This window comes from Hippopotamus amphibius, chromosome 17 (assembly GCF_030028045.1).
Source record: "Hippopotamus amphibius kiboko isolate mHipAmp2 chromosome 17, mHipAmp2.hap2, whole genome shotgun sequence".
Classification (NCBI taxonomy): domain Eukaryota; kingdom Metazoa; phylum Chordata; class Mammalia; order Artiodactyla; family Hippopotamidae; genus Hippopotamus; species Hippopotamus amphibius.
The window spans coordinates 15,455,496-15,466,851 of NC_080202.1; the positions used below are offsets into that span (position 1 = coordinate 15,455,496).

General features: G+C 39.5%; 1 protein-coding gene across 3 annotated transcripts in view; it reads right to left on the minus strand.

Annotated features, from left to right (window-relative positions):
* Nucleotides 1-9,221, minus strand: part of TAOK1 (TAO kinase 1) — a 144,421-nt gene extending 135,200 nt beyond the window's left edge. For all 3 annotated transcript variants that reach the window (XR_009050109.1, XM_057717278.1, XM_057717276.1), the window contains exon 1: nt 8,555-9,221. The gene's annotated coding sequence lies outside the window, so the exon portion shown is untranslated. The remainder of the gene's footprint in view (nt 1-8,554) is intronic.
* Nucleotides 9,222-11,356: the final 2,135 nt, after the last annotated feature.

An 11,356-nucleotide genomic window follows, 5' to 3' on the forward strand; every position in this document is an offset into this window, starting at 1 on the left:
GCCTAAGGAGGCAAAAGATCTGTATGCAGAAAACTTTAAGACATTGCTGAAAGAAATCAAAGATGACACAAACAGATGGAGGGACACACCATGTTCTTGGATTGGAAGAATCAACATCGTGAAAATGACTGTACTACCCAAAGCAATTTACAGATTCAATGCAATCCCGATCAAATTACCAATGGCATTTTTCACAGAACTAGAGCAAGAAATCTTACGATTTGTATGGAAACACAAAAGACCCCGAATAGCCAAAGCAATCTTGAGAAGGAAAAATGGAGTTGGTGGAATCAGGCTTCCTGACTTCAAACTATACTACAAGGCCATAGTGATCAAGACAGTATGGTACTGGCACAAAAATAGAAAGGAAGATCAATGGAATAGAATAGAGAACTCAGAAGTAAGCCCAAACACATATGGGCACCTTATCTTTGACAAAGGAGGCACGAGTATACAATGGAAAAAAGACAGCCTCTTCAATAAATGGTGCTGGGAAAATTGGACAGCAACATGTAAAAGAATGAAATTAGAACACTTCCTAACACCATACACAAAAATAAACTCCAAATGGATTAAAGACCTACATGTAAGGCCAGACACTATCAAACTCCTAGAGGAAAACATAGGCAGAACACTCTATGACATCCATCAAAGCAAGATCCTTTTTGACCCACCTCCTAGAATCATGGAAAGAAAATCAAGAATCAACAAATGGGACCTCATGAAACTTAAAAGCTTTTGCAGAGCAAAAAAAACCATAAACAACACTAGAAGGCAACCCTCAGAATGGGAAAAAATAGTTGCCTATGAAACAACGGACAAAGGATTAACCTCCAAAATATACAAGCAGCTCATGCAGCTTAAGACCAAAAAAGCAAATAACCCAATCCACAAATGGGCAGAAGACCTAAATAGACACTTCTCCAAAGAAGACATACAGATGGCCAACAAACACATGAAAAGATGCTCAACATTACTAATCATCAGAGAAATGCAAGTCAAAGTCACAATGAGGTATCACCTCACACCAATCAGAAGGGCCATCATCACAAAATCTGGAAACAACAAATGCTGGAGAGGGTGTGGAGAAAAGGGAACGCTCCTGCACTGTTGGTGGGAATGTCAGTTGGTACAGCCACTATGGAAAACAATTTGGAGGTTCCTTAAAAAACTACAAACAGAACTACCATATGATCCAATGATCCCACTACTGGGCATATACCCAAAGAAAACCATAATTCCAAAAGAAACATGTACCATCATGTTTATTGCAGCACTATTTACAACAGCCAGGACATGGAAGCAACCTAAATGCCCATCGACAAATGAATGGATAAAGAAGATATGGCATACATATACAATGGAATATTACTCAGCTATAAAAAGGGATGAGATGGAGCTATATGTAATGAGGTGGATAGACCTGCAGTCTGTCATACAGAGTGAAGTAAGTCAGAAAGAGAAAGACAAATATTGTATGCTAACTCACATATACGGAATCTAAAAATGGTACTGATGAACTCAGTGACAAGAACAAGGACACAGATGCAGAGAATGGACTGGAGAACTCGAGGTTTGGGAGGGGGCAGGGGGGTGAAGGGGAAGCTGAGACGAAGCGAGAGAGTAGCACAGACATATATATACTAGCAACTGTAAAATAGATAGCCAGTGAGAAGTTGTATAACAAAGGGAGTTCAACTCGAGGATGGAAGATACCTTAGAGGACTGGGAGGGGGAGGATGGGGGGGACTGGGGGGGGAAGTCGAGGGAGGGAGGGAATACAGGGATATGTGTATAAAAACAGATGATTGAACTTGGTGTACCCCCCCAAAAAATAAATAAATAAAATTAAAAAAATAAAAATAAAATTTTTTAAAAAGAATGAATACTTTAAAAATAAAGTCACATAAACAAAGAAATATTCAAACTCTACACTTTCTATTGCTAGCATTCAAATTTCTCTACTACAAAACATGTCTTTCCTAAATAGAGAATTTTCACATCTTTCTCTTCCTAAAAACTTTTTACTCTTGATTTAAGTTTTATGGCATTATTTCATAGAATTGAACTCACACACATAATACACAAAAATATTTTGTCAGTATCTAAACTAAAGATAAAAGGATCTTTTCATTACTCTTTTCAAATTATTTGTGCTTTTCTATGTAATGGAAAAATTATCACCACTAACAATCACATATGTCAAAGTAAAGAATCTGAAAGTGAGCACATTATACTGTGACTCAGAACACTTGAATTGGAAGAAACAAAACCAACTGACATACTGTACTTCTATAATGTGATGGTCCCTGTAAAAAACATCTCAATCGTCATTTACCCTTTACACAGCATGAGCTTATTTAAATGCAATATATTAAATACTATAACACATAACCAGTTTCTGTGCAACAATGAAGAGCAAAGTTTCCTTATCAAGTACAATTATAGGTTAATAAGTAATTTTAGTCTTTACAATCAAAGATACGGTTGCCTTTGGCAAAGAGACAAAGCTTTTCCAATTTTGAGTGACATTAAATTCCCAAGTGTAGAAAAGGAAAAACCTTGACCCTGTTTAGTAATGCTGTTCATCAACTTTTTTTGAAAACTTTCTCAGCTTCAGTGGGAATTAATTGGAAGACATCAATCCAAAATACAAATTAGAGACACGTAACTACTATCATAAGTGAACCAAAAAACATCAACCAAAATATAAGGATATCATGAGATGTAATGCATTGAAGCACACTGAAATTTTTTAAACATACTTAATATACGTATTTAATACATTTAAATAGCCACAAAATAAACATTAAAATATATACTGCAATTAATATTAATAACTTAAAATTAAATCTACATGACAAATAAAAAGACATTTTCTTATTATGCTCCAAATAAAGGGTTTTTTTAGATAAATTCAATTCATGATAAACTGCCCTCACATGCATAAGACATGACATTAGATATGTGATAATATGTTCCCCACTATAAAAACCTCAGAAGTTATCATCATACCCAAAACTGCTGGTATTCTGCCCAGGACCTATTAAACAGAGTCCTCAGTAGCCTACAAGCTTTGAGACCTGGGAAAGGTAAATAAGCAACATAACTAACAAATAGACAAGCGGCTAGAATTAGGAGAGATTGAAAGTAGAGTTGTTGAAAGAAAAAGAAAAAACAAGCATATTCATACTTCAGAGATATGAGGTTAGAAGTAAAAAGGATGAGTTCAAAAAGAAATTTCAAAAAAATTTAACTGTGTACCCAGAACTCATAAAAATAAAGCCAAAAAAAAGTTTCCCATTGCAATGTCCACCCTTACCTACACAACACACTATTTCGCATTATTTTTCATTTAAAAAAATTGGTGTTGTGAGACCCACTAAATTGAATTGACAAGCCACTAATGGGTCACAACCTAAAGTTTGAAAAACACTGGCTTAGAGGAACTGACAACCACAGGAAGATCCTTGCTTTCCTCTGAATATCTAGTTTGAGACAGCTATTTAGGAAGTGGAAAAAATGAGAAGACAGAATTCCTCCAGGGCAGGGACCAAGACTTACTGGCACATAATCACCACTTAACGTTTGTTGAATTAATATATTGTGGAATACAAAGCACTTTCAAGGAGAGACATACCTACAAAACACACCTTAAAAAAAAGGCTTAGGAGAACATAAGTACTTTAGATTCCCTCAAAGCCAGGGACGGTGAAAAGACTTCCAGGAAGTGGAAGTATGATACCAAAAGACTTAAATAAACAAAGTACCAAAGGGAAAGGTAATTTTGTTCTTTAGGACAGGTTTTACATCCAGCAAAGGAAAAAGAAAAATCCCTTATAGAACTACATAGTAGTCCATTATAGGTACAAAAAGTTTGTAAGCTACCCTTGGTTGGAAATTCTAACCATTTCTTTCAAAACTATATGTTGAGCTCCAAATGTATAAATCCAACTTCAAATCAAAATTATGTAATGTAATTCACTCTTAAACATTAGACTCCCTATCTTCATTTATAAACATTTATTAAGTGGCTAATAAGTGATAGCCAACAACTTATTGAGTGTTTACTATGTATCAAGTAATATGTTAAGCATTTAACAAGGGTTATCCCATTATTTTCATTTTATAAATGGGGAAAGTGAGGCTTAAAAATGTTACATAAAGGACTTCCCTGGTGGCGCAATGGTTAAGAATCCGCCTGCCAATGCAGGGGACACGGGTTCGAGCCCTGCTCTGGGAAGATCCCACATGCTGCGGAGCAACGAAGCCCGTGAGCCACAACTATTGAAGCCCATGCTCCACAACAAGAGAAGCCGCTACAATGAGGAGCCTGCGCACCACAATGAAGAGGAGCCCCTGCTCGGAGCAACTAGAGAAAGCCCCTGTGCAGCAACTTAGACCCAACACAGCCAATAAATAAATAAAATAATTAACTTAAAAAAAAAAAGTTACATAAAGAAGTTACACAGCTAACAAATGGTAAAGTTAAGATATATTAAGTGCCAGTTGTATTATTAGTGGCTGCAGATCCAAATATTTTGTTCCATTCCATTATTTGTTGATGCTTTTCTCACTAACTAAACTTTGCATGGCTTTCTATGTGAAGTAATTCATCTACTTCGGAATCCGCATATACTATCATATTGAATAATTTTATCAAAAAGAAAAATCAGCCCCTTCTCAGCTTTAAAGATAAGTTAGAGGCCAATTAAATGTAGTTATTTTTATATAACAATGTCACTGCCACTGGCCTTTTTAACAGGCTATATATTTACTATGAAAAGTACTTAGTAATGTGTACTTTTTATTAACTTTATTTACATGTCAGGTACTTTATATTGTAAAAATCTTTCCACCTTTTATGGGCCACTTAATTTTGTCGCTAGGTAAAACAATGAAGCCCTAAACTATACTTCAGAAATAAAGTCTGCTTCTAGCACAAACAGAAGAGACTGATACAGAAATAATTGTTACCAAATGTTGACAGAACATCCCAATTGAAAATAACTGTTTCCAGTCCCTCCACACAACTTTTAAATTCATGTGGATTTTTTAAGCTATAAGATACTTTAATGATATTAAATATCAATTTTTATCATAAAAATTAAAACATTTAATCTAATATAATGGAATGAAATAATAGAGGTTTGTATCTCTTACACTTACATTTTAGAATTTGAAATCTTGAAGATTAAAAAAAAAAAAAATCCAGCCATGAATAACTACAGAAACCTAAAGGCAGACGAACATATGCTAGACTCTGTTTAATGGAACAATCTCAATTTTATGCAAGACTTGACTACAGAATTGACACTTTTAAGAAGAGATTCATTCATATGTGATCCTGAACTGAAGAGCAGCCCTTAACTAACACATACAAAGAAGCTCCTAATTTCTAAAAGGTTAAATTAGTATGAGTGCAATTTTCACAACAGACTATATCATAACCAAAAAGATATACACAGGAGAGATTAAATTATTTTAATATACACAAAATGGTCAAACGAAAAACACAGATTTCCAGGTAATCTGAATAACAGATTAATCTCAAATCTACTTTCAGTACCAACAGTTGGCCCCCTAGATAACTTCTGGATTTACTAAGTTTTCATAACTACTAAGTACCAGCAAATTCTTAAAATAAATTACATTTTTTATGGTTAGTTAAGAGTATTCATGGTGGGGGAGTCAAGGGAGGGAGGGAATACGGGGATATGTGTATAAAAACAGATGACTGAACTTGGTGTACCCCCCCAAAAATAATAAATAAATTAAAAAAAAAAAAAGAGTATTCAGTCCTTCCAGTATTCTGTAAGTAATCAGTTTCTTTCTTACTTGTGGGATGGCATCATAACATGGGACCAAATATCATGTATATACCTTGATATAAAGAAAGCTTCTTTTTCATTAACAACAGTCAATTAACTGCCCTATCTACAGCTCTCCCAAAATACATATTACAGAAAATACAATATTATTTTCTATTCAGTTCACTCATACTTTTGGTCCTGTATCTTGCTGTATTTCTTTAAAATCTCTCAGAGTTTAAATCTGTTTGGGAAACTATCCTTTAATTTGGAAGGAAATTTAGTTACTGTCAAGATAATCCTAGACTATACAAAGCCTTTAAACCCACATGATTCTTAGAAATTCTTCCATCTATAAAACATGAGAATTATAACCAAATTAACAAATCAAATATCAGAACGCCAAAAATTAAGTCATTAAGAGGGAATTCAGAGTTAGTTGTGAAAGAACAGGAAGTGATCTACACTGCCATTTCATATACAGATGAACTATTTAGAAACACAAGAGGTACCATATAATCTGGAATCAACCAACTCATACTAACAGCTCTCAGTATTCTCTTTCTGACAGTGGCATCAGAACTCAGCTGCAATAACCCTCAGACAGTTTTTCCTTAATAATGAATTCATCTAATTGGTCATGAGTTTTGCCACTTTCAGCAGAATTCCTACCAAACTATTGAAAAGGGTTTCTTTATAATTGTTCTAAAGAGTATCTCTTAGTTCTAGCATGCTGATATATAGCAAGCAGTTTACCTATATCCAGTGCACATCCTTAAGTTTTGTAGCCCTTATTGATAAATCCCCTCTGCCTGCATCTTTTGAAGACAAAAACAGTCACTCTTTACTGAACAGTATGCTTGGGTTTACGCACGCTAGTATATATGAATTAATTATCAACAAGCTATAACGGAGAATTGGACTTTATGTAACAATTTGACATACACGTGAAAACTACACACCACAACATGCAGCTTTGTGCCATGAAATAAAGATTCAAATGAGAAATGCTACTGAAGTTAAAATGAATTCAGATAAAAACCAAGAGAATAAAAAAAAGCAAGGAGAATTCCATTTGCTGAGGAAAAATAATAAAAACTGATTTAACATACCATTAATGTCTCCCTGTATCAAAATCATGAAATAAGATGGCAGAAACTAAATTAATGCTTAACAGTACTACTACTACTATCTTTAAATACTTGTCTTAAAGCAGGTTTCAAAACGCAACAAACACACCAAAAAAGCTCTGATGGACAACATAAAATGCAGATGGCATTTGGAAGTATTTAAAAACAACTCACCCACCAAGTAAAGCTTAAACATCAAATACAACTTGCTAGTAAAATGTCAAGACATGATCTCTGTACTTAGCTTAGGCATCTTCATCACTTTAGGAAAAAGTTAATTATATCAATTGTAGACTTTAAGTCCACTCTTTGGTCACAAGAAGAACTTGGCAACACACTTCCCGAATGCTAATTTTTTAAAATTTATTTCTACTCCACTAAACAAAACCAACAAGTACTACTGTAAACCAGATAAGATGATTTGTCTTAAACAAATATGACAGGAAGCAAAAGAAGTGGAAAAATGACTACTGACTACGGAATATAGATCCTATCACAGCATAATTAGCCAAATTAATGTTCACTATTTTTGCATTACATGAAGAAACAAAGCGTTTGCAACCGAAAGGTTTGTAACCTAATCATTTTCGGAAAAATTCCTATTTCAATGTATACAAAATAGTATTAACCCCAAAAATTCACAGCTCAGGGAGAAGGAATGTCCATCAGACAGCCTGTCTGTATACAATAATCTTTAATAATTCTTCAAGAACAACAAAAGTCATAGGAAGGGGAAAAAAAAGGGAAATGAGTACAAAATTATTTTATGTGAATCCTAACGAAAACCCAATACGCTCACACACAAAAAAAGTCAACCCAGTGTTTAAAAGAGAGAGCGATAGTGACATCAAAACTGTTCTAACATGGCAGAGTCCCTCCTGAGAGGCCATATCCCCCAACAGTCACAGATATACTGCCCAGGGACAGATCTCACGGGAAGAGTTTTAAACCGGTACTGTTATCGATTAAAAACCAAAGGAAAAGGGGTAACCTTTCTAAGGGAAGCGCCATTACTTCCCTCTCCTGCTCCCCCTCCCTTCAGTGTATACACGGGCCTGTGTAAGAAGAAACTGCCTTGGACTTCTGCAGCACTGCAGCAGACCAAAGGATGGGGAAGGGTAGGGGGAGAGAAACGCTTCCACCACCCCTACAGAAGAAGCGGGTAGATTTCCTGAGGGTGGGGAAGGAAGGTGGAAATCCACCCAGTAGACTACCCAGAGCAGTCTCCCTTCCCAAGAATATACACACACTACAAAGGAGGAGAGGGAGGAGCACAGGGATCAGAAAGGAAAGGGACCTCGCGCCTTTAAATCGGGGTGCACATCAGCCCAGTCTCCCTAGGAGGGCCACACCTTCCTCGAGACATCCCCTTCCACCACCCCTTCCGGTGACCCTCAGTGAAGAGGAATGTAATTGCTCTTGCCCCTCAAAACGGGAGGGCGCCCAGCTCACCAGCTTCTTCACCCCAACCACAGAATCACAGACCCTCCTTGTCTCCCTCCCCCACCCCACCCCACCCCACCCCCACATCCCTTCTTCCGCGCAGCGGCCAGAGTGGGCCGAATTTCCCCGCCCCCTCCATGTCTCCCTTTCCCAAAGCAGAGGTGCCCTTACCCTTTCGCCGACAGGTCTGGGGCGGAGTAGGCAGGCGCAGCCCCCTGCAGCGCTTGGGTAGCCGCTACGCTGGAGGGCGAGGAGTGAGGAGGAGGAGGGGGCCAGGCGACAGACCGCCCCCCCCCCCGGAGCCCCAGCAAGCCGCCCAGCCCAAGCTCTGCGACAAGGGGCGGGGGGGGGGGGGGGCGACGGGACGACCGGGGTCGAGGAGGCGCCCTCAGCGCTTGGGCTCAGCTAAGATGGCGCGGGGAAGTGCCGGGAGCCGCCGCCGCCGCCGCCGCCGCCTCGGGGGAACCGGCCCGGGCCTCGGCCGCCTCCCGTCCTCACACAGCCGAGGCCCTCTCGGTCCCCCGCCGCGGCCCCTCGGCGGGCGGGCCCACGCACAGATCTCCACCACCACCACCACCCCTGGGAAGGGGGCGCTCACAAAGGGAAGAGAGGCCCCGGGCCGGCCGGCCGGCGGCGGGGCGGGGTCCCCAGGGGCCGGAGGCCTCAGAGGTTCGCGGGTGCCTCGCGCTCTCGGCCCGCGAAAGGCGCAGGCAAGCGGGACCCCTCCTCTCTCCTTAGGCAGGCGGCGGCACCGACTCACTCTCTTTGCCACCCTCCCTCTCTCTCTCTCCGAGCCCTGAAGCCACAGAGCCCGGCCGCTGCCCAGATTCCCCCCCCTTCCCCGACACCACTCCCCTCCTCCCTACAGTCATCCCAGTCTCCGATCTCGCGAGATTTCCCGCCTGACAGGCTCGCCCCTGCGCGAGACAAGCCTGCGTGCGCTTGCGCGCCCTCACGGGAGCGCGCGAGTGCTCACACTGGGCGGAGTCTCACGAGCGGCCGGGAGTTCCAGCCTCTGTCCAGCTCGGCCTCACTCAGCCGGCGGAGCCCTTCTGCCACGCGGGCGTCAGGTGCGTTCATTTCACTGTGAAATGTAAAAAAGAAGAGCTTATCTGCTCTCCTCCTCCTTTGCTTTTCCCACGCCCAAAATATCCGCCCCCAGCCCTCAATAACCCTGCGAATGAGAAGTTTGTCCTGACATGTTGAATAGCCCCCTTCTTTTACACCTTACTTCAACCCCTCCCTGGAATTCAGAGGTAAGCTCGTCAGCGTAATCATTATATAATTGAGTTTTTCATATTCTAAAAGTTTGTAATAATTTTTGGAATGGTAATAAGAGTTGGAAGTACATCGTTAAACCATCCTATGTGTTAGCGATGGTAGGAAAGGGACAAATTCTTGAAAAGTTTTTGTGGATTGAGTAGGTTGAGTAACAAGCGGTAAACAAACTAAAGAATTCTAAGGGAAGAGGTAGTGCTTATTTTCTGCAGTGAAAAACTTTTTTTTTAGGGGAAAACCCCTTCAGTGGCACACAGAGAGCAATTTCTATTCAAGAACCAAAAGGTATGCCAAGGTGCAGTCATAAAAAAATCTTGGTTCAGGAGTCACTGAAACAACTGAGATGAATAGATCTGTTGTGTGGGACTTGTGAGTGAAAATGTACACTAGAACACTTATTGGAAGTTACAATAAACTAGGAAAGTACATTGGCTGTGGTCAGAAAAAACAAGCTCTCTGCTTCAGCGGGATGTACATATAATTTGTTCTAAACGTTCCCTCTCCTAGTAAGGGTCCTTGCTTTGCAAGTCAGTCAGTCATTACTCTTTTCACCTATATCGTCAACCATCCTCAAATGGCAACTTCCTCTCAGCATTAAAAAAAAAAAAAAAAAAAAGCCCTAGTTTCTCCTTCTTTTGAGGGGAAAAAGATTACAATCTTCACCTCTCCTCTCCTTTAGTGACAAGTTCTTGGAAAAGTTGTCTGTCATCCCACCCCCACTGAAAAGTAAGGATTTATTCTTGCCAAGGTCAAGAGTGACCTCCTCGTTTTGTCTAGTGGAGTACTCATTTTAATCCCTTCCTTCTTGACATCTACAATATTTGACATAGTTGATACTCCTTCCATCCTGAAACTTGTGTTCCTTTTTGGCTCTTTCAGCACCACTCAAAACCAGTTTTTCTTGTACCTTCCTGTCCCTGGAGTCCCTCTTCCTCCACCCATTCCTTACATTATGCCCTTCCAGTCCAGATCCCATTTCTGAAAGTGTTACAGCAAGAATGTTCTCTTCTAGGGTCCTCCCTGGTGGTCCAGTGGGTAAGACTCTGCCTGTCAATACAGCCTGAGTTCAGTCCCTGGTCAGGGAACTAGATCCCAATGCATGCCACAACTAAGACCCAGCACAGTCTAAATAAATAATTTTTTTTTTTTAAAGAGAGAATATTCTAGTTATTTCATACATTTGGGAATGGAAAGAGATTCATGCTTTCCCATAGTATTTGTTCTTAAATTTTTTATAGAAAATTTAAACATACAAAAAAGTTGGAGAGAATAGTAAACCATGCGTCCATCATCCAGCTTCAACTGTTACCATACTTTATCATTCTTGTTTCACCTATTCTCCCACAGCCTTTCCCCTCACCCCATGTACTTTTAAGTAAATCTCTAGTAAACCATCATAACATTTCACCTGTAAATATGTACTTTAATTTGTATTTCTAACAAATACTTTTGTTGTAACATAACCATGATTTCATTACCACACCTCTACAGTACTTCGTTAGTATTATTTAATACCCAATCCATGTTCAGTTTTTCCCATTGCTTTCCAAAATATCTTTTCATAGCCCATTTATCTGAATCAGGATCTGAACAAATTCTCCACTTTGCATTTGATTGATTAATACGTCTCTTAAGTTTCTTTTCATGTATAACAGTTCCCCTTCCTTTTTCTTCCTTCCTGCCTTCTTTTTTTCT